The sequence below is a fragment of the Leopardus geoffroyi genome, chromosome D3 (assembly GCF_018350155.1).
Source record: "Leopardus geoffroyi isolate Oge1 chromosome D3, O.geoffroyi_Oge1_pat1.0, whole genome shotgun sequence".
In the NCBI taxonomy this organism is placed as follows: Eukaryota; Metazoa; Chordata; class Mammalia; order Carnivora; family Felidae; genus Leopardus; species Leopardus geoffroyi.
Genome location: NC_059339.1, coordinates 8,395,378 through 8,419,583, shown reverse-complemented (window position 1 = coordinate 8,419,583; position 24,206 = coordinate 8,395,378). Strand labels below are relative to the sequence as shown.

Below are 24,206 nucleotides of genomic sequence, written 5' to 3'. Positions count from 1 at the left end.
AACAGTGATTAAATGTGATTTTTAATTTTAAATGATGAGCCACTCAGAGTCTCCCTTCCCTGCCAGGTGCCGGGGTGTTGCTCTGGCGGTGGTGGGGGCACAGTGAGCAGGTAGAGTTTCCGTCGGGCAGAAATCCAAGGCTTGTGAATGTGCCGGGTAGGGTTGCAGTGGACAAATTCCTAGAATAGGATCTTTGTTCCCAAGCTCATGAGCTTGCTCCCTTGATGTCCCACAATAGAAAAAAAAAAGGGGGTGGTGGTGGTGGAGGCATGTTTAGGTCTCCTATTGTGATCCCGCTGTGGTTACCTGATAGTTCACACAAGATCCCTGGAGGCTGGCTGCCCTCCCAAGTCACCTTGTGATTCTCTCCTGATTTCAGAGAGGGGGAGGGAGGGGGACACTGTGTATCCTGAGGGAAGCATGTCTGACGAGCCTGATCCGTTCCATCTGGAAGGATGCATCATGAGCCCCATCTGGCTCCAGCAGTCTGCCGAGGCTGAGGCGATGGTCCTCGCCCGCACACCCCCGCCTGCTCCGGTCTCTCACCAGCCCGCTCGGCCTTCATCCTCCCCCGAAAGCAGCAGCTCCTGGCTTCTCCCACTTGCAAGGCTTCCCCTCTTCCTAGCCCTTGCTTTCTTCTCTGCAATCCCCTTTGCTCCTTTCTCCCACCAGAGGCTTCTCTCAGTCTCCCAGTCCTTTTGCAGACGCCTCTTGGGACAGCCTTGTTCATTCACTCAGTGCTCCTGCACCACCCAGATCATGTCCTGATTTGGAGACAGATACACCCAATGTAAGGTCTTGTCCCGTGTCTCACATGCTGGAGTCCAGATACAAGGGTACTGCTTCCCCTTCCTTCCCTTAGTGGTTTTCCATTTCAAATGGTGGTAGAATCCACAGCCTCTGCTTTAGCCTTCAAGCTTCGCTTTTGAATCTTCTCAGGTGGGTCCAATCTGCACAGATGTGGGGGGGATGGGTGGAGCCCAAGAAAGCAAAGGCTTGGCTGGAGATGTTTGCAAACATTAGACGTTTCTCTTCCATGACTCATCGGAGGAGAGCAGAGTCCTCCCTCTTCCTGGAATGCAGCAAACCCATGGCCAACTCCTACCCCCACCCTACCCCCGAAATAAAACAACCCACACATAGAGCCTTGTCCTTAAAAAATCAGATTTCCCTTAAACATCTGACATGGCAACTCGGGGAGGGGAGCATTTTAAGGCCTCAGAAGAGCAGCCTCTAAGAGGGATCCTCTGACGTGGGGACAGAGGAGGCTGCAGAAACAGCCTGTCATTTGCAAGCAAAGAAAGTGCAAGTGTTGTTAGGTGGGGTTCCTTGAAGAAAAGTGTCTTCACTGCCCTCTACCTCCTCCACTTCCCCCAACCTTTCTACTTAGTAGCTTCCTAATATATAACCTGGGATAGACAACATTTGGATCATTCTAGAGACGCTTGATTTCAGTGGTACATAAAAGGGCTCTAGGAGAAAATAGGCGGATGCAGACAAAAAGGAAGGAAAGGAGACTAGAAGGAAGACATCATTTATTAAACACATATCTGCCATGCATGCAACGTGCTAGGACCTTTTCACGTGCTGGCTTACTCCATCCTTGGGATAAGCCTGTCAGGTAGGTGTCATTCCTATCTCCCCGGATCCTGAAAGCTGATGGTCAGACAGGTTTAAGTCATGTGCGGAAGACACACAATTGGAAACTGCCATTCAGTAAACATTGTTAAGAACAGAAGATTATTTGTATGGGGGAACAACTAGTTAGAACCATTCCTCGCACCATAAAATGCAATACACTTCATAGGGGAAAGAGTTAAACACTAGAAAAAAAAATCTGTGAAAACAAAAGCAGCAACAATAAGCATATATGGGTGGAAGGGAGATAAATTTCTAAGTACTTCAGATAAGGAGACATTTTTAGTTTGCATAACAAAACGTTACAAAACAAATGGAGGGAATATATGCATTAGAGACTTGTAAGAAACTGTGTGATTCCTTGAAAAATCTTTTAAGGAGAGTAATCTGATTCTGTGGCTGCTTAAAGGCACTCAGAGAAAGACACATTCATATAGATCTTGACTGTAGCAAATATCTCAGTGGCTGGTCCTTGGAGGAGGTTAATTTCCTGCCCGGGGAAGAGGCAGGGGTCATTCTGAGTTCTGCAGAACTGTAGCTCCTGCAGGTGGGGAAGGGCCAGCTGTTGAATGCGCTGCACACGGAGCCCTGAGAAGGATGCAAAGAAGAAAGTGACATCCACTGAAAACCGCATGAGGCGGCTTCCGCCAGCAGAATGCAGTGACCTGAGCTGGAATTCTGCCAGGACAGTGGGATTAACTTCCCAAGCGCGCGCCAAAATGGGCTCCGGGATTTTTATTTTTATTCGTTTTCCATTACAAGTGCACAGCAACGCAAACAAGCCCCAAAACAATGAGAGCCACCGAGAGTCATTTTCCCTTGCGGGTGCGGGGTGCCATCTCAGGACCACACGTCTTGCTGACCTTATCTTACCGAAGTTTACAATTGAGAGTTTGATTACTCACTTCCCCACCGACGTTAATGGGAGAATGGCATAATGATTGCCCAATTAAAGCAGTATGCACACACCAAAAAAAGGGAAATAAAGCAAGAGTGGGCCTAAGAAAAGATAGGACTAGCTGTCCCAGTCGCCCAAGATCAGGAGCCTGTAGACACTGGGATTGAAAGAGATCTGACCACAGGCAACTAAATGTCAATTAAAGAGATTGGGGTTAAGAGGGAAGGGAAGGGTTTAGTGCATTAGATCCAGACTTCAGGCTAATGATGCTCTCAGCGGGTACTTTCTGGCAGACGTTAGGTATGTTTTAACTTGTGATTTGTTCTGTTCCTCCAGTTTCATGATTCAGAGTTATCACAGGTCTTCCAAAATACCACCTTTTGGAAATTGTAGGAAAACAAATTCAGGGAATTGCAGCCACCTGGTGAGGAATGTATGCTCTTAGGCAAACTACTTAATCGGTGTCCCTAGTCCCTCTTTGGTGAGATGTGGAAAATAGAACCTACCTCAGGCAGCTTTCCTCAAGTGAAGCGTGTAGCATAGCACTTGGTAGAGCTGGTGGACAGACACACACCTTTATCTTAGGCTCCTCTTAAGATCCAGCCTCCTTGAAACAAATCATTGGGGTCAACCGTACAACAATAAACACATCTGCTAACATTATTGAGTATATAGAGGCTTCATATTTTTCATATGTTCCTTTTTTTAGTAAGAAATATGCCAGACATATAAAAAAGTACAATAATTATATAATAAGCACTCATATACCCATCATCCATTTGAAGAAATGTAACACGCTTGGCACAATCGGAGTCCTTGTGAGCTCTGTGAATTCCTCCTCCTTTCTTTCTCAGTGGAGACTTCTATCCTGAACTCAGAGTTTGTCTTCCTCATGCACAGTTTTATATTTTTACCAAAGATAAATATCTATATGTATCTCCATAAGCAATTTTGCAAACTGTACTGTATTGCGTTTTCTAATCGTACATACAGACCTCACCAATTCTGTGTGTTTCCTGCATATTGCTTTTTTTTACTCACAATTATGTTGTTTTTTTTAAAAAAAAAAAAACAACTTTAGGTTTAGTTATATCTTTATCTACATCTACAGCTACTTCATTTTTCTTGCTCTCTGATTATATATATATTTAAATAAATAAGTAGAACAACACAGGAAAAGCTGAAATCCTCATTGTTCCCCTTCCTCTGTAATCCACATTATTAAGTTTACAATGTCGGATTTCCCAGACCAAATCAAAGATGAGGATTTCACTTTCTCTCTCTTCCCTAAAACACTTAGCTGTTTTTTCCCCCTTGCTTCCAAAATTGATGTGACTTCATTTAGGGCTGCCAAATTTTGCACTGCCGGTGCCTGGAAATAGACTGGTTTGCACCGTAGAGAACTCATCTCTGTGTGATAGGTCCCACCTCCTCTTTCAGACTGTGAAGGCTGCTCGTACCTTGAAGAAAACATTGCCATGGGATTTGGCACTGTGGGAATATTGGCTGATGACAATTTCTCAATTGTCAGGTTTTTATAGAGCCTTAATATTAAAAGAGAAACAAGAGGCGCCTCAGTGGCTCAGTCAGTTAAGTGTCCAACTCTTGATTGCAGCTCAGGTCATCATCTCAGGGTTTGTGGGTTCAAGTCCCACATCAGGCTCTGCGCCGACAGCATGGAGCCTGCTTGGGATTCTTTCTCCCTCTCTCTCTCAAAATAAATAAAGGTTTAAACTTTAAAAAATAAAAAAAAAGAGAGAACCGAGTAAAACCCGCAGATCAGCATAAACTTTTCACTCGCCAGCACCCCCCACCACCAATAGTTATGAAATGATGTGACTATCCAGACATTTGCATATATACTTTCCTTTTGGTTCCTCTGAGCTACCACAATAATTCAAACAGTTTGGTTTGTGTAAGAACTACTATATAGGAGGGTTGTTTACACTAAACCGTGTATATATATATATATATATATATATATATTGTATTTTGTGGCAATTTAAAGGGCTTTTGGGGATTGGCTTGACTACAGTTAATTTTCATCTTACTCATCATATATAATGTAATTTCTTTGTTGTAAGTTTTGAGCAAATGCTGGTTATTACCATTATTATTAGAGAGGAGAAGTACTTCACTGATTTGTAAAAATACTAGAACAAAATCAGCTTGGGGGAATCATGGGAAATGGCCAATGTATATGAAGATGATGCTTTTGTTCTTCCAGATAATGTGTTCTGGGTGGACCAGGTGGCTTGGTGAGGTTGGGCAGGGGCCTGCCATGCTGTGTATGGGGTACCCCGCACAGCAGACAGGATTCCACTTCAAGACTCATTACTGAGCTAATCTTAGCACATGCGTAATTGGGTTTTATGGTGCCACACCCCCCTTTCTTTTAATTGCAGTCAAAAACATCACATAAAATTTACCATCTTAACCATTGTTAAGTGTATGGTAGTAACTACATGCACTTTGTTGTGCAACAGATCTCTAGAACTTTTTCATCTTGCAAAACTGAAACTCTATGCCAGTGTAACAGCAACTCCCCTCTTGTCCCCAGCCTCCCAGACCCCGGCAACTACCATTCTACTCTCTGAGAGTTTGACTGTTTTAGATACCTCATAGAAGTGGAATCATGCAGTATTTGTCTTTTTACAATTGGCTTATCTCACTTAGCATAATGTCCTCAAAGTTCATCCACACTGTAGCATATGACAAGATTTCCCTTTTTTTTAAAGTTTATTTTTGAGAGAGAGAGTAAGAGAGAGTGTGCGTGTGTGATCAGGGGAGGGGCAGAGGAAGAGAGAGAAAGAGAGAACCCCAAGCAAGCTCTGCGCTGACAGTGCAATGTGGGATTCGAACTCATGAACCGTGAGATCATGACCTGAGCTGAAACCAAGAGTTGGACTTTCAACCGACAGAACCACCCAGGTGCCCCTCCTTATTTATTTATTTATTTATTTATTTATTTATTTATTTATTTATTTATTTTTAAGGCTGAATGAAATTCCATTGCATGTATACACCACATCTTTTTTCTCCATGCATCTGTTGGTGAACATTTAGGTTGCTTCCTTCTCTTGGCCATTGTGAACATGTTGCGAGGAATGTGGTGTGCAAATAGCTCTCCAAGATCTGTTTTCAATTCTTTTGGATATATACCCAAAGTGGAATTGCTGGATCATATGGTAGTTCTATTTTTAATTTTTTTAAGGAATCTCCATACTGTTTTTCTTAGAGGCTGCTCCATATCATTTTGATCCTGGCTGTACTGTCCTGCTCTTGAGGACGATACCAGTTTGGTGAGCCCACCTTTCACCTATGCTCTCTATTCTGCTAATTCAACTGTAGCTACACTAGGTGCTCTGGGCTCTGGCAGCTCCACCTCACTCTACCCCCTAGGTTAGGCCACCCCATTCTACCCCTAGGTTAGGCCTTTGAGAGTGATTCCAGACGGAGCAGGGCTCAGGCACAGGACCCAAGATCCCAGTGACCAAAGCATCTCAGATGCCATGTTGGCTATTTTTTTACTTTCTAAATCTGGGAAGCATTGCCACTTGTTTCTTATTTTCCTCCTCTTTCTTCCAGAAAGGCAGATGTAACTGTCAGAAGGAGTTCATCAGCCTCATTCTGTCATTTTTCTGCTCTTGAAGCTACTGACGTGGATGGAACCAGCTCTCAGAAGCCCAGGTTCACAGATGTAAACTTTCAGTGGAAGCTTCCTCCTAGCTGTTCCCCAGGGTCACCTGTGGCTCTAAGGCATTAAGAGCACCAAACTCTTACAGGGCAAGGCCCAGAGTCATGCATGATTCAATTCCCAAGTCACAGAATGGATGGAGTCCTCCCTCAGATCTCCCACATAAGCTCCATATCAGACCAGAGAGTTTTAGTCTTTCTTTTTCTGTACGACCACTCCAGGAATGAGCAAACCGGCTCATTACTAGTCCTGAGCTGGTGAATCCTGGGTCATCTAACCAGGGTCATTGTGGCACCAGCAGCTTCCCACCTATGCCTAATTCATTGGGCTTCAGCTGTAGATTTGACCTGTTGGGTGTTTAGAGGTCCATCTTAGACTTTTGGGGAAAGGTGGCAGGTATGGAAGGAGACACAAATACCTTCAAACATTATTCTTGCCCTCTGGAACCTTAGTTTCAGTGATGGACAGAGTGGAAGAGAGAGAGAAAACTTTGAAATAGTCTCCCTTCTTAACCCACGAATTCTCAGGCCTAGTGCTTATTGGTGCTATGTGTGCTAGAAACATGGGTAGGCTGGAACCTGTACATATTAACTAACCTATCTGGTTTAGCCTTGGAAAAATGATGTTTCAGGTCTAAAAAGGGATCATGATGAACCTAATTTTCCTCTCTAGACCCTAAGATTCCACTGAAGAGATACCCAGTTGGAGAATTTGGGAATAGAGAAAGATAACTGAAATCTAACTCCATTGGGAGGAAATTTTAAGTTTACTCATGTATATGAGCCTCAGGCTTTGAAAAACCATGCTGACCTCATTCTCTCTTTCTATTTTCCTTTCTGATTGCTACCTGTGATCGTCAGTGTTATGTGTTAGTGCGGCTAGACTACAGTTCCCAGTTATTCAATCAAACACTAATCTAGTTGTTGCTGTGAAGGTATTTTGTAGATGTGATTGACATTCATGATCAGTTGACTTTATGTAGTATCATACTTCCTGATTTCAAACGATATTACAATGCTAAAGTAATCAACACATTATACTGGCATAAAAACAGACACATAGATCAATGGAATAGAATAGAGAGCCCAGAAATAAACCTATGCAAATTTGGTCAATTAATTTACAACAAAATGGCCAAGAATATACACCAGGGAAAGGACAGTATCTTCAATAAATGATGTTGGGAAAACTGGACACTCACATGCAAAAGAATGCAACTGGGACCCCTGTGTCATACCATACACAAAAATCAGTTCAGAATGAATTAAAGACTTAAATTTAAGACCCGAAGCCATAAAACTCCTAGAAGAAATCATAAGGGGTAAACTCCTTGACACCAGTCTTGACAAAGGCAACAAAAGCAAAAATAAAAAAATTGGAACTACAGCAAACTAAAAAGCTTCTACACAGCAAAGGAAACCATCAATAAAATGAAAAGGCTACCTATGGAGTGAGAGAAACTATTTGTAAACCATGTGTCTCATGAAGGGTTAATATCTATACATAAAAATAACTCACACAACTCAATAGCAAAAGCCCAAACAATCCTATTAAAAAAAGGGCAGAGGAGTTGGGTAGACAGATTTTCAAAGAAGACATACAATGGCCAACAGGTACATGAAAATATGCTAAAAATCACTAATTATCAGAGAAATGCAAATCAAAACCACAATGAAATATCACCTCACATCTGTTAGAATAGCTGTCATAAAAAAGTCAAGAGATAAGTGTTGGTGAGAATGTGGAGAAAAGGGAACCCTTGTGCACTGTTGGGAGTGTAAATTGGTGCAGCCACTGTGGAAAACAGTGTGGACGTTTCTCAAAAAATTAAAAATAGAACTAACTATCATATGATCCAGCAATCCTGTTTTTGAGTATATATCCAAAGGAAATGAAAACAGGATATTGAGATATCTGCACTCCCAAGTTCACTGCAGGATTATTCATAATAGCCAAGATATGGAAACAACCTAAGTGTCCATCAACAGGTGAATATGAGACCATATAGATATGAGATATCTATATAATTCCTATATATATCCAACAGCTTCTGTTCCTGCTAGAGAGTTTCCTTCCAGTCTCCCCTTTCTGGTGGCGCTCTCTATGGGTTTCAGGTTTTCCTGACCAGCCCCCACAATCTCACAAGCCAATTCTTACTATATATCTCCTACTGGTTCTGCTTCTCTGGGAGCCCTGACTGATGCAGAACCCTTCATTGCGTGTTCTGGAGCAGCTAGAATGGTCTCGCAATTTCCAAAGGTGCCAGCTGCATTTCCACCTCTGAGTTTTAGCTTGTTCCCTACAGCCTTGCTGGGATGTCCTCTTCCAGGGAGCCACTTGTCAAGTCTTGACTCTCGCCTTCAGTTCAAAGTCCAGCTTGAAGAGCTGCCTCTGTGAAGATTTCCTGGCCACCTCACCTCTATGAGTTCTCCCTCCTGGGAGTTCGTACAGCGCTGTGGATGACCCCTCATTTGGCCTGCAGACCGACTTTATCTTGTTATGATCTGGTGAGGGTCAGAAGCGTGACTTCTATATCTTTGCTTCCCTAACTCTAACTGTTGCCCCACCTGAAGGATGTACCCAGACATTTGTTGAGGATGCCACTGAAGCCCTACCAGCATAAGCGGAGTGCCATCTTTAGCTTTCTGATGCACTTCATAATTCCCGTCGCTTCACAAGTGCCAGCATTTTCGTGGTGTGCAGCACCCCCACCCATATTCTGACACTCGGATAGGCTAGAGTGACAGAAGGTAGTGGTGGGGGGGCTTTTGGAACATGACTCAAAATAGAGAATAAAGCCAAAGACAAGATTTTGATGTAAACACATATAGGAATTGTGTATGTCAGGAGTCTGAGGCAGGGTACCTGGGTGGTTCAGTTGGGTGGTTAAGTGTCCGACTCTGGATTTTGGCTCAGGTCATGATCTCACGGTCATGGGATCAAGTCCTGTGTCAGGCTCTGGGCTGGGCATGGAGCCTGCTTCTGATTTCTCTCTATCCCTCTCCACCCCTCCCCTACACTCTCTCTCTTTCTCATAAATAAGTAAGTAAGTAAATAAATAAATGGGAGTCCTTGATTTCTAGAGATGCACACTAAAATATTAAAAAAAAAAAAAAAAAGAGTCTGAGGAAAGGTCTTACTGCCAGATTCCCACTTTCTTCACTTCCCCTGCTTGCAAGCATTCAAAATCTCTGGCTCCATGCAGGGAAAACCTGAAGGAACTGACTATCCAACAACCTGAGCCAAAGATCCTAAGTGGAGGTGAGGAGCAGAAAAATGGGAACACAACACTGGTGCCTGGCAGAGGAAGGAGTCCCCGGAAGGAATCTCCCTTTGGAGGACAGCCTGGAGGAAGCCTTGGGTGGTCCTGGAGCAGCAGGCAGGACAGGGTACCAGGCATCCGGGCATCCGGGAGCCTCACCCGATGGGAACAGATATTTGGGACTGGAGTCTGAGGTGAGGGATTCATGCAAATCCCTCTGGACTCCAAGGGCGCATGTGACTAACCTGCTGGCACCTGCCTCTCCCCACAGGGTGCTGGGCTGCACCTTCTGTCCTTCTGACCCTCCAGGGGGAGGAAGGGGATTACACGACCTGTCAACCTGTCACCTGTCTGAGGTGATGGTGCATTCCTGTCTGACTCAGAGAACTGCAGGCTCTTCAGGGACCCAGGAGCCCAGGAGGTTCCCGTCAGGAAGCTCAGTGAGGGGGCACCTGAGAAGGCCCCTTTTCTTCTTCTGGCCTCCCTCCCTTTCTCATCTCCCCTGAGAACAAAAAGAATTGAAACTTCTTGGGAAGAGAAGGCGGGGTGCATGGGCCCTTTGGCTTTAGCTCAGTTACTTCCTGAAAAATCCTATACTGTTTCTAGAATGGTCTGAGTTTGCAGATTGAGTTTCAGTTAAGGGAAATCTTAACTCTGACCTTTCTTCTGAGGTGGGGCACCTCTGAGGGAGCTGACAGGGTGGCAGGGGCTGAGGTGATGGGTCGAAATGGAGACACAAGTCCTCATTGAGAACAAAGTTCTTCTGGATATGTCGAATAGGAAACAATTTTCCTCGCGGAGGCACCCCTAAGTTATCTGGGTCTGGACTGAAAGGCAAAATCAACAGCATGAGAGCAAGAACGAAGTATGGACAGGAATGACGAGTTACTCTGTGTGACGATTACTCACGGGTCTACACTGACTAGTTAAAAGATGTGTGAAAGATAAGTCCAGCCTCACTAGTAACCAAGGAAATGTAAATCCAATCAAAGACATACAATTTGCAGCGACCATACTGCACTGCTCTTAAAGAGGACCTTGTCTTAGACACCCTCAGACACGCTGGGAATGCCTTCTGGCTTTCCGGAAAGGCACTTGGTAATAAGTAACAAGACTTCAAAAAGGATGACTCAGTAATGTCACTTCTAGGAAATGATTCTAAAGAAATAACAAGAGATGTGAGCAAAGATGATTTTATGCAAAGATTATCATTGCTTCATTATGAAAGGAAAAAAAAAAACACCAACCCAACCCTTAAATGTCCAACAAAAGGGAATGGTTAATCACCATAAATGCATTTTGGAGATTATGTCATCACTAATTTAAATAAGGGCACGGGTGTAGCCAGTTTGATGAAACCCTGTGTGTGAAATCCCTTTGCTGGCCAGGAGGAGTTCCTTCACCTCTCTGGGAAAGGAGGGAGGCCTCACTCCCTTCTCTGTAAAAGGAGTTTCTCGGCATCTACCAAGGAGAGCTGCTTGGAGAATGAACCGTGATAATGGGTGTAAAGTGATTAGCGGGGTTCCCAGTCTCATAAGACTCGATCAGTGTGAACGGTGATCATTTCAAAATGGACATGTATTCTTTTTTAATAAGGAAAAAAAATTCTAATTCATGCTGTTTTAAAGTAATATGTCAGAAGAATTTCTGACGAAGCAGAACACAAAAACACATTAATTATAAACGCTGATACAAACAATGGGTGTGCATAAAGTCCATCTTGCGCAAACACACACGCATATACACAGAGACGTGGGTGCAATTCAGAAACACGTAAAGGAGCTGCCTCAAGGTATTACCAGGAGTTAAGTTGTGGACTATGGGTGACTTTAGTTTCCCTCTTTATACGTTAGTAAATTTTCTTTTCTTTTTTAAGTTTATTCATTTATTTTGAGACACAGAGAGAGAGAGCGAGAGAGCAGAGGAGGAGCAGAGAGAGAAGGAGAGAGAGAGTCTCAAGCAGGCTCTAGACTCTGAGCTGTCAGCACAGGGCTGGATGTGGGGCTCGAACTCACCAACCAGTGAGATTCTGACCTGAGCTGAAACCAAGAGCTGAACGCTTAACTGACTTGAGCCACCCAGGTGTCCCTTCTTTTTTCAAAAAAAGAATTTAAATGTTTATTTATTTTTGAGAGGGAGAAAGAGATGGAGAGAGATGGAGACAGACAGAGCACGAGCGGGGGAGGGGCACAGACAGAGGGAGATACGGAATCTGAAGCAGGTTCCAGGCTCTGAGCTGTCAGCACAGAGCCTGACTCGAGGCTCAAACTCACAGACTGTGAGATCATGACCTGAGCCGGAGTCGGATGCTTAACCAACTGAGCCACCCAGCCACCCCTTAAACTTTAAAAAAAAAATGTTTTATTTATTTTTTGAGAGAGAGAGAGAGAGAAAGAGAGAGAGAGAGGGAGAGGGGCAGAGGATCTGAAGCCGGCTCCATGCTTAAAGGCTGACAGTAGAGAGCCTGATGTGGGGCCTGAACTCACAAACCATGAGATCATGACCTGAGCCACCAGGTGCCCCTACGTTAGTATATTTTTAAAATTTTCTACAATCAGCACTTTATAATTTTTAAAAAGTAAAAATGTCCAGAAGATTCCAGATTTGGTGGTGGTGGGGGACCCAAAAGGGAAAACTGTGACCTCCAGCTGTGAGCGGCCCCTCCGTTGGTGTCATCCTCCACAGAAAGCCGAGTCACCCCTTTGGGGCCAGGGTGTCCTGTGAAATATATAGAGCAGGGTCAGGCCAGCTCGTGAGGCACGATGGCCTCGGCAGACCTTTCCAGGGAGTGGGCACTCTGCCACCGGGCCTGTATCGTAATGAGATAATGTTTGTGAAAGCACTTGGCCAGAGAGAAAACTCTATCCAGATAGGTGATTCCGGGCTTATTCTAGAGAAAGGAGGCTCTCAGAGCACATTCCATTAAGGAATTTCACACTCTTGCCTCCTCCTGCAAACTCTTCCCTTTTCCTCCCTCCCCTGAACAGAAATATATTTAGCAACCCTATCTAAACTCTCTTCTTTCCCTTAATTTGATTAAGGGGCTGGGGGGACAAGGGATGAAGTGGGGGCTGAGGAGAGGGGCAGATGGAGCTGCAGGGAGAGATTAGAGCAGGTGGACGGCTATCTGGGGCCAGAGTGGTGCTTGAGTGTGGACAGGACGAGGGCCTCCAGGTACTTAGTACAGAAGTGTAGAGGACAGAGGGAGGGAGCGCTTGATCACGGAGCACAGCTCTCCGGCGGGATGAGAACCGAGTCGGGGAGGGTCAAGCCTTGAGAACCAACTGGGAGAATGGGGGGCATGTCCTAAGGGAGGCGCTGGCATTTTTTCCGAGTCCCTGCTGGCTTCCTGGAGCTTTAGGGTCTTCAGCTCCTTAAGAAGTTCCAAGAGACTAACACATGGTGAACCCCTGCTATGTATTAGGTATTTTGACATACCTCAGCCAATTGACTCAAATTAAGTAAATTATTATCACCTGTGAATATCATGCTCTGAAAGAAGAGGCATTTTTGCCTGCAAGCTGGGGACCAGACCCAGCTTGCCTTGCTTCCTCTGCTCCCCCTGGCTCATGCTACCTTCAGGAGGAAAATAGTTAACAGTCAGTATGTATTCAGTGCCTTAGAAAGAAGTGGTTCTATTCAATCCTCACAATGTCTCTATGAGATAGATGCCATTAATGACCCCATTTTACAGAAGAGCAACCTGAGGCTTAGGGCAAGCAATGAAGCTGAAGTCGCAAGGCTGGTAAATGGCAGAGAGCGGGGCCCTCCAGAGCCTGAGGCATTCCAAATAAGAGGGGCCCATAGCGTGTGCTTCTTTGATAGTCTGGTTGCTCTTTAAGGACAGGGACCTTACCTTGTTTATCCTGTATTCCAAGCCCTGAACACAATGTCGGGGACAAAGGGAACACTTGCTGCAAGAACTAGAGATACTTGATAAGTTTGGCCAAAAGAGTCTCCACTGGGGGCCAGCTCGGTGAGGATTAAGTGAGACGTATTTGCCTAGGGATTTCCAAGTATAAAATGTCACAGTGCTGAGCTTCAGAAAAAGGCTCTGTTGGCAATGGGGATCCCTGCAGGAGGCTTTAAAGGTGACCAGGACCTTGACAATGGGCAGTCCCAGGGAGAGGGCTCCAGCTGCCCTCATGGGTTGGATTCAGACCATAGTGACAATGGGGGGGGTGCTGTCTGGCACACACTCCCCACTAGTTCCTTCCACAGGGACATCTCAAGGACATTTGCAAACTCTGGGGGATAAAACATAGTACAGGAGATGGGGGGTGGTTGGTGGGAAGAATGCCATCTGGGCAGCTCAGAAAGATGAGAGAGAGGGAAGTGGATGATTAGTGCTTTAATTAACAAGGACCTAACACCCTTCTAGAAATAGGTTTGAAAGAATAAAGGGCAGAAATCTATTCTCTTCTAGAGAGGACTGATATCGTCCAGGAAAGGACCTCAGGCTTCAGCAAGAGTCTCATTGATTAATAAATACCTCATCGCCTTGTGGTCCCGTACAGCTTCAGATGAAGCATTTCGGGCTTCTCTTTCTTCTATAACCCGTGCGGAAGGCTACCAAAGGGCAGAGAACAGAAAGAGCCACCAAGTTCCTGGGCCAAGTCCAGGGTTTCCTGGCCTGTTTTCAGAGAACCTCAGCTTTTCTCCCCCTCTCACAGCAGTCCTTGGTGTCTTTATGTGAGCTGCTTATTAACCAGGGGATATCAGGACACTGGGAGGGGATTGCTCGCACAGTTGCCAGTGAGGGCAATTCAGAAACGCAGAGTGGAGCAAAGCTGATGTGTGCAGCCTGTGTGACAGACGGAGCCTGGCAGGATGGAGCCAGAGTCTGGTCATCAAGCTGGAGCATCGGATTGGAGGGTCCTGGGACCTGCGGGTGGCCGAGAGAGCCAGGGGCTCACTACCAACGGTGCCCATCCATAGAAGAGTTCCATCAGCCAGGACAAAGGGTGGTGAATGGCTCTGGGGCCCGTAGCAGGAATCCCCATTGTGGGGGGCAGGGCAGGACAGGGACCATCACTCCCCTCAGAGAAACAAATGGAGGCAGCTCTTTCAATGCTGTAGGAGCTCCTCTACCATCGTCCTTTTCCAAAGAGACTACTTTCCAAGAAGAAGCCCCAAATTCAACATGCAAATCCTAGGCATCCCTCCTCCCCTTCTTTTCCAGTAAACTGCTGCTGACAGTCCCAGTGTACAGGATTACTACTGACAGGGCTTCACCAGCCAGCTAACACCCTGAGGTCAAACCGTGGAAGCAGAGCCCCCTGGGCCCAGAGACGAGTCTCGATACTTAGAGCATGGAATGGTTTCCTGCTGGGTCTAAAGACAAGCGGCTTAGCCAGGCTTCAGTTGGGCCACAGAGTTACAGGTCTTAGGTTTCAAGTTGGGATCAGCTGCGCAGAGGGAAATGGTTGGGGAAACTCTCTCTTGGCTTCTTTCCTCATGGTGGATGGCTAAAGGAAGAGAAAGCTTAAGCTGCTGAGCTGGTGTTGGTGCCTTAAAAATAATGATATAAACACAGCCCAGAAGTCAGCCTGTGGAGTCCCTGACGGGGACCAGAGAAGAAACACTGTCCTCACTTACCCTTCAACCCACGCTCTGCCCTCATCTATCACCTCAGAAGCTAAACAACTTCCTCAGATGGCCCCATGGAATATAAATCACAAGGGCCCTAGCTTCTAAGAAACCTGTCCACACAGCAGCCGTCAGAAATACTTGTCTATTGGGGCGCCTGGGTGGCTCAGTCAGTTAAGCGTCTGACTTCAGCTCAGGTCACGGTCTCACGGTCCGTGGGTTCGAGCCCTGTGTCGGGCTCTGTGCTGACAGCTCGGAGCCTGGAGCCTGCTTTGGATTCTGTGTCTCCCTCTCTCTCTGCCCCCCTGCCCCCTGCACGTGCACTCTCTCTCTCCCAAAAATAAATAAATATTAAAAAAAAAAAAAGAAATACTTGTCAATTTCTTCTTCCTCTGAACAGGGAGCTAAGCAAGTCAGATTCGCAGATGAATGTGCCAGGTCACTGCCAGCGTGCTGCTCAACATCTCGGAGACTTGGTCCTCACCTACAGGTTGGGGATCAGTCATGTCTACCTCACAGGTTTGAGGTGGAAAGTGAGATGAGATAATTCAGGTGGGTGCTGTGCTTAGCACAGCAGTACCTCAATGAATGTTAGCTGCTATGTCATCATCATTCCATTGGCTGAAGAGGAGAACAAACACCACTTTAAAAAAAATAATTTTAAATGTTTATTTTTGAGAGAGAAAGAGACAGAGCGAGAGCAGGGGAGGGGCAGAGAGAGAGAGAGAGGGAGACACAGTATCCAAGGCAGGCTCCAGGCTCTGAGCTGTCAGCACGGAGCCTGACTCGGGGCTCGAGCTCATGAGCTATGAGATCATGACCTGAGCCAAAGTCGGACGCTTAACTGACTGAGCCACCCAGGTGCCCCAAACAAACACCACTTTTTTTTTTTTAACGTTTATTCATTTTTTGATAGAGAGAGACAGAGCGTGAGTGGGGTAGAGGCAGAGATAGAGGGAGACACAGAATCCGAAGCAGGATCCAGGCTCTGAACTGACAGCACAGAGCCCAATGCAGAGCTCGAACTCACGGACTTGAGCCGAAGCTGGACGCCCAACTGACTGAGCCACGCAGGCGCCCCAAACAAACACCACTTCTAATTCTAATCCCAAACAAGAAGGGCAGTGGGCCAGAGCCTCAGTGATTTTACAAAACACCAAGCTTCTTTCTCCTGTTTGCTCTCATGCCAAATCTGTGCCAGACGGGTGTATGCTTGGCAAACTCAGTGGCCTCCAAGTTGTTTAAATTCTCACTGAGTAGCCCAACAGATACCTAGACCCACTGGGGCACAGACAAAGTCAAACGCTCTGGGGGTAGCAGTGGAAGATGGTATAAGAAATCATCACAAAGAAAGTTTGTGCAAATTCTGAGTGTCTGAAGAGCTGTGGTTCACTCAGAGGGCCCCCTTTTCCAGACAGGCAGGAGAGCTAGCTTACAAATTCTTCCTTTCGTACATATTTCCATGATGGCATCATAATGTGGAACACGTCTGGCTCCCAACCGAACAGGTAAAGACACGACAGCATTTCTGTTTGAAAGCTCTTGAGTTGCCAAAGCCTTTGCCTTCTGCTCAGGTGTCCTAACCTCCCCTGCCTGGGAATTGGATCTGGGGTAATGGGTGACCCAGCAGGCTCCGAGATGACAGATTCCTGCAATCGTGTAGCAAGGCTGGGACAACCTGGGGCATCTGGCCTGGCAGGGAGGCAGGCGGGCTGGGAGAGGCAGCCGTAAGTACACCGACCTTTGTCCCTGTTTGCTCTTGGAGAGGACAGGCCCCCACCAGTACTGGCCTCCTCTTCTCTGTGTGTGCCTGGGACTCCTGGCTCATCAAAATGTTCCCGGGAACCTGAGAAGGCCTGACCCTGCTGGGTGGCAAGCAGAGACCTCTTCAGGCGGTCAAAGGGCAGTCTGAAACTTGCTCAAGACATGGCAGGTATGGGGCTCATAGGCGTGTACGTGCTTCTGTTCTTGGGAGAAAGCTCTTCCCTCTTCTGGCTTTTTTCCCAGCTAGCAGGCTTATAATTAATTAACCACCTGCCCCTCCAGAAAGCTCTGTCTACTATGGGACACTGCTTTCTTCAGACCACTAAGAGGCCCAAGGGAGCATATTGGAGGACAGGAGCCCAAGATCTGAGCTCAGGGGACTGCCTTCCGCTTTAAGGGCCTGTCCTCTGAGGGGGAAACACTCCTGTTTCTGCCCTGCTCACTGCCAGTAAAGTGGTCCACCCGAGGAACCCGTATGTCCTTTCTTCTGGCAGGGTTCTCCAGACCCCTGGCTCTGCAGGTTGGGCACAAGGAGGGTGGTGCGCACATGTCTGGTGGGGGGTGGGGTGGGGCCAACTCCATGGCTCTTTGGTGGTAAACCCTCCTTTTTTTTTTCCCCCTTTCTTTCTTAATTTCCCCCTGAATGACGCTGCTGGGGCTTGAGGCAGGTCGAGCCAGAAAAGCAACTTCTCTTGAGAAAAGTCTGAGGGTTTTCTCTTTTAAGTGGGAAGTTCTCAGTGCAGGCCCCCTATCCCCTTCACCTTATGGAGGGCACTGTGCCTGGCATTCCCTTCCAGCTGGCAGGGGAGCCTGCGGTCAGAGAGAAGCATCCTTCTCTTTCACAAATAAACAAATCCAATCCATGTGCTAGAGGACTTAGGGTGTATTAATAGCCAGATATTTGTTTTCCTATTCTGGTGCTTGTCCCCTTCCACCAGTAGGAAAGATAAGAGAACACAAAATGTTCTCCACCAGCCACCCTTTCCCCCTCCCCCAGGGAGAGGCAAGCCAGGGGGCGCGAGTTCTTCTGTTTAAAGCCATTGCTGATGTACGAACTCTGAGAAAATAGACTTAAAAGTTTATATTCGGTCTCTCTTGGCTACTGTTGCTGCTCAGCAAAGAAACTCTATATTGTTTAAACCCTCCAGGCAAATGGGTTGCAAGGCAACCTTCAAACAATAGAAAATACCCCAAACCGGGGCGCCTGGGTGGCGCAGTCGGTTAAGCGTCCGACTTCAGCCAGGTCACGATCTCGCGGTCCGTGAGTTCGAGCCCCGCGTCAGGCTCTGGGCTGATGGCTCAGAGCCTGGAGCCTGTTTCCGATTCTGTGTCTCCCTCTCTCTCTGCCCCTCCCCTGTTCATGCTCTGTCTCTCTCTGTCCCAAAAATAAATAAACGTTGAAAAAAAAAAAAAAAAAAAAAAAAAAAAGAAAATACCCCAAACCGAAAATAAAGGCCTTAAGGGCTGGAAACCTGAGGTCGTGCTCTGGTGAAGTGATTCCAAAATCCAGGTGAATGAGGATGTTTTGACCAGGCCGCGCTTAAGTGGCGTCAACCCCTTTGACAGCTTTCAGCCTTCTTCATCCAGTTTCTTCCAGACACATGGGGTCCCTCTTCTTTTTACTCCCCGACTCTTAGTTCTTTCCATGGTCATCAATGGAGACCATGGCAGGGAGGGGGCTCAATAGGCTTGTAATGTCCAACTGCCTCCTGTCTTGAGGAAAGTTCCAAAGGCTCTAATCAGTGTACTCCCCCACTGGCTCCTACCCAGCCCTGAGGTCCCAAGAAACCCAGGAAAGGAGAGGGTGGGGCCCAACTTAATCACAAGGGCCCTTGGCGCAAGTAGGCAGGAGGGTCAGCTAGAGAGAAGTGTGACAGAGGCTGGAATGGCTTGCCTGGAAGACAGAGAAGGGGCTGCGAGCCAAGGAGCGTGGTGGCCTCAGAAGCCAGGCACCAAGTTGGATTCTCCCTTGGAGCCTCCAGAAGGAACAGAGCCTTGATGACACCTTGGTTTTTAGGCTCGTAAGACTTCTGACCTCCAGAAATATAAGAGAACACATTTCTTTTGTTTTAGGTTTGTGGTTATTTGTTACAGCAACAATAGGAGGCTGAGACAGCAACCAAGAACCCAAGGATCTTTCACCAGGATGAGAAGCTATGGTTGGTTCTTGGGCACAGGGTTGTAGGACTGCAGGCTGGTAACTGGCAGACCATAGTGTCTCCCTCCAGATGCACTTTACCACGGGTGACCAGACCATCAGAGGGCACTCAATCAGCTGGGCTGATTGAACGAACAATCAAATAAACACAAATCAATAAAAAGTCTGTTTCTTTCCCCACCCCCCACCCCCCACCAGGTAGGCTGATCAAGTATTACCCCATAGAAAGATCTGAGCAGCTGGGACATTGTTTTCTACCACAACCTGTGGCCCTACACCAACGAGTGTCATTCGAAGAGATACCAGACCAGAAGGGGAAACTGGAAGAAAGAAAAATAAAGCATCTCTATCCCCTATTCCAGGTCGCTGGCTAGAAACTTGCCAAAGAATCTCCTGGTCTTTTGTCTGGAAGGAAACACTTAAGATACTTCAAGGCTCTTTTTCTTCTCATTCTCCTTTTCTCCTTCTCCTTATTCTCCTCCTCCTCCTCGTCCTCCTCCTCCTCCTTCTTTTCTTCTTCTTCTTCCTCCTCCTCCTCCTCCTCCTTCTTCTAAGTTTGTTTATTTCTTTTGAGAGAAAGGGAGAGAGAGAATCCCAACCAGGCTCTGCAATGTCAGTGTGGAGCCCTATGCGGGCCTTGAATCCATGAACTGTGAGATCATGACCTGAGCTGAAACCAAGATCTAGAAGCTCAACTGACTGAGCCACCTAGGTGCCCCAAGGCTCTTCTTTTGTGAGGTTTACTTTTTAAAAAATTTCAGCCTTACTCTCTGATTAAATGTCTTCTGAGGGCTTGCATAAGAGAGCCCAGGAAACCTCCCCTCAATATCCAAAAAAGAGAAAACACAGGACTTCCCTGACTCCTTGACTACTTAGAAGCATAAACTCTCAAAGACCATAGTTTACTTTCTCATGATATTTCTATGAGACAAGAACCATCAGTCCCATTTCATACCTGCGGACCCTGAATTACAGAGAGGGCAAGCAACATAGATATAGTCACACAGCAACCCAGAGCGATTCACCCAAACCAGAGCACAGGCCCCTGGACCCTCGATCCATACTGCTCTCATGTTCCGTGTGGAGTCTCAGGCCCTGCCTAACCAGGTCAGGAGGGTGTGGCCTCTGGGTAGGTGGTCCTTGTGGAATGCAGAGATATGGAACCATTAAACCTGTCATCACTAGGGGACTAACTGACACCCAGGGGCAAGATTTTCCAGACCAGAGCTTTGAATTGCTAAGTGTGTCTGGTGAGTGTGTGTGTGTGTGTGTGTGTGTGTGTGTGTGTGTGAATTTGGAAGGTGGTCAGGGGTGCGGAACAACTGCCGGGTCAAGGTGTTTGCACTTTACCTTGCATCTTGCATCAGTAAACCCATGAAGAGCTTTCATTTTTTTCTAGCATCGGTACATATCTTTTCCTAGCTTCTCTCTTGACCACCCCTCATCTTCTGTCTCCCTCTACCATTCTTCTGAGACAGTGTGGAGTCTAACTTTAGGGACAAAGCTAATAGATTCCCCAAACTCACTGCAAGGGCACTGAGCTGGCTTACACCAAACAGCTGCTGAGGCTTTAGGGCCAGAAGTGTGGAAGCCCACAGCTTGGTGTAAAGGCCAAGGTATAAAGGTATAAAGAAAAGGTATAAAGAAAAGGTATGAAGAAAAGGTATCAAGAAAAGAGACTGGAGTGATTTGGTTTAAGCATTTTAAAAGTGTAATGGGGGCACCTGGGTGGCTTAGTTGGTTGAGCATCTGACTTCGGCTCAGGTCATGATCTCATGGTTCATGAGTTTGAGCCCCATATCGAGTTCACTGCTGTCAGTTGGTCAGTACAGAGCCGGTTCGGATCCTCTTTCCCCCTCTCTCAGCCCCTCCTCTGTTTCCGCTTTCCCCAAAATAAATATTACACAAAAAGTGTAATGGACACTGAATGAGGTTGTCCTGTAAAAGTGGACGTAGAAATTAAGCTGATCTTGCTAGACGCCCTCCCTAAGGGCCCAGACTGGGCAGAGCCACCATGTGTAAGGGTTCACATGACACAGGGTGCCATGTCAGGTAGGAGGCAGAAAATGGCAGCTGCCAGAGACAAAGTCAAATGACCCTCAGAATCTGAAAGGAAGGTGCTTGATGTGGCAGTGCACAGACTAAAATTGGAACAATACAGAGAAGATTAGCATGGTTCCTGTACAAGAATGACATGTAAATTTGTGAAGCATTCCACATCTGGGAAAAAAAAAATCTGAATGGAGGCAGGCGATAAAACCACACAGTGGGGGGGTCTAACAATGTCAAGACAAGTGAAAGAAAGGGTAGGTGGAACATGGCACTTGGAAAGACTGGTTGGTGCTTCTTAAAATCTGAGACATCAGTGGGCTCAGGTCTGGGAATGGTTGACCATGTCTCAACCTTATACTAGTCCTAAACTAAAAATAACCAATGTCCCCCAAGTCCCCTTCCCTCGTGCTAGAGATGTACATGCACAGGCAGGGCAGGATGAAGGAATGGGTTTTACTGGTGAAGGAGAAATGGGAAGGGAAGATGGGGGCCCAGGGTGAAGGGTCAGGTAGGAGATAACCCCAGAGGCTCTTTATAAGGTCAACTTCTGAGAAGAAAACTACTGAGAATCCAAAATTACTAAGGTCGGCCACTTAAAGGCAGACACGTCATAAGAAGTGTTGCTGGGGGCAACCGTGAACTTGCAGTTATGGGCTAGCCTCTACTCATCCTTCAGTCTCCCTGTACCTGGGGCCTCCCCACCACGGACAATCCAAGGAAACTTCACCTTCTCATTTACTGTCTACTTAGACTCCATCCTGTGTAACAACAAACAGAGGGATCGCCAACAGGGTATTGACCAAAGGAGACCCCCTCCATGACACAAATGTGACAGTATTTGTATAGCATTACACAGGCAAGGACAGGGACACAGTATCCTGGTCGGTTTCCCAGCCACCACAGAGCTGTACTGACATACTTGGAAGTAAAAATGCCATAAGAGTCTGCAGCTACTTTCCAGGCTCCCTGTAAGAGCTTCTGATTACCAACTGGGTGTCTCAGACCTTTTGGTAACAGGAAAAGATGCATCTTAGGGACTAGACAGAAACATTCCAGGCCCTGGGATCTGGTTTCTAGACCTGCAAAACACTTTTTTTTAATAGTGGTAAAATATACAGAGCATAAATTTCACCATTTTAACCATTTTTAAGTGTAAGTTCAGTGGCATTAAGTACATTTGCAGTGTTGTGCACCCATCACCACCATCTGCAAAATGTTTAATCAGACTCTAAAGTGATGATCACAGCAAGGAGTTGATTTCCCTGGGAAGGCCTTTTCTGGCCTTCCTTTGTGACATCTTTCTCTCTTAAACTATAGTAGCTCCCTAAAAGCTACCAAAAGTCCTTTTGAGCTGAGCTAGAAATGCCATGGTGGAGTAGTAGTAGTAAACGCTCCTGTGTACCATAGTGACTCCCCGCTTCACTCTCCTTTCAGGCTCCACCATCCCTACCACTTAGCAATGATTTCAGGGCCAATCCAAATCTGAACCAGCTTTATAAATGCCTGTTTCCAAAGATCCCCTCTCCTAAACCTACTCATCCCTTCTGGTTTCCCTGGATGACTGCATACTTAATATCTAAACAAAAAGGAAGAATTGAAAGGTTGAGGGGTAATGGTTTTTCAACCTTGGTGAAGTCAGTTCCATAATGGAAAGGCTTCTAGAGAATGACAGCATGGGGAAATCTCTCTGGTCTGGAGCACCTAGGAAACTGTGAAGAAATAACTTGAGAAAGACTGTTGGGGGGGAACCCAAGAGAGCACAGAGGGACGGAGCAATAGATGGGAAGGGTGATGGGACCTACGTGCTCTTGATTATCACATCTTGATTATCTTTATCCCCAGCTCTGTTCTCTCCTTGGAACATCAGACTCCTAAATATAGTTCCTACTGGACAGTTCCCCTTGTGTGTCCAGTAGGCACCTCCAACTTCATACAGACAAAGCAGAACCTAAATCTCCCTCTCTCAACTCAGTACACAATAAAAATCTGAAAATCATCTTTTGATTATTTTGATTATGGCTGAAACAATCTTAAAAAGGAAAAACAAAGTTAGAAGATAGATCAATGGAATAGAATTGAAAATCCAGAAATAAACTGTCATGGTTTATGGTCAATTGATTTGCAACAAGGGTACCTAGACAATTGAATGGAGGGGAAGGGGGAACAAATAATCTTTCAACAAATGGTGCTGGGACAAATGGATACACGCATGTAGAATACTGAAGATGGATCTCATTCTTACAGCATATACAAAACTTAACCAAAAATGAATCATAGATTTAAATAGAAGAGCAAAAACTACTACAAATTCTTAGAAGAAAACAGGAGTAAATCTTTGTGCTTTTTTTTTTTTTAAGTTTGTTTTCTTACTAATCTCTATACCCAATGTGGAACTTAAACTCACAACCTTGAGATCAAGAGTCATATACTCTTCCAAGTGAGTCAGTCAGGTATCCCAATCTTTGTGCCTAAGAAGGCAAAACCTTCTTAGATACAACACGAAAAACACAAGTGTCAAAAGAAGAAACAGATAATTGGACTTCATGGAAATTAAAAACCTTCAGAGGACACCATCAAGAAAGTGAAAAAGGCAACCTACAAAATAGGAGAAGATATTTGTAAGTCATTTGTCTGACAAGGGACTCGTAGTCAGGATTCATGAATAATCAACAATAACAAGATGATTAAAAAATGGACAAAGGATCTGAAGAGTCATTTATCTAAAGAAGATATGCAAATGGCCAATAAACTCATGTAAAACTAGCCACCAGGCAAAAGCAAACAAAACCACCATGAGATACTACATCACACTTACTAGTTTGGCTATGATGAAAAGGGTGGGCGATAACAACATTTTTTTCTCCAACATCCTTGGTGAGGATGTGGAGAAACTGGAACCTCTCTAGTTTGCTGCTGTAAAATGATGCAGTTGATGTGAAAAAGTTGCTCAGCTCCCCAAAAAGTTAAACATAGGGCTTCCATATGACTCAGCAATTCTACTCCAAGGTAGATGTCCCAGAGAGCTGAAAACATGTCTATACAAAAACTTGCATATGCATGTTCATAGTAGCATTATTCATAGTAACCAAAAAGTGGAAATAACCCAAACGCTCATCAACTAATGAATGGATAAACAAAATGTATTAAG

At 45.8% G+C, this 24,206-nt stretch overlaps 1 protein-coding gene and 1 non-coding gene across 5 annotated transcripts in view; one reads left to right on the top strand and one right to left on the bottom strand.

Annotated features, from left to right (window-relative positions):
- IFT81 (intraflagellar transport 81) overlaps positions 1-24,206 on the bottom strand; it is a 228,095-nt gene continuing 203,889 nt past the window's right edge. For 2 of the 4 annotated variants that reach the window (XR_006707758.1, XR_006707761.1), the window contains 3 exons: positions 21,974-22,137; positions 3,043-3,143; positions 1-2,913 (listed from right to left, as the gene is read on the bottom strand). The gene's annotated coding sequence lies outside the window, so the exon portion shown is untranslated. The remainder of the gene's footprint in view (positions 2,914-3,042; positions 3,144-21,973; positions 22,138-24,206) is intronic. The other 2 variants (XR_006707759.1, XR_006707760.1) reach the window with 2 other exon arrangements.
- LOC123588669 lies at positions 21,124-21,230 on the top strand. Its single transcript, XR_006707972.1, has one exon. It is a non-coding gene; the product is annotated as a U6 spliceosomal RNA (small nuclear RNA).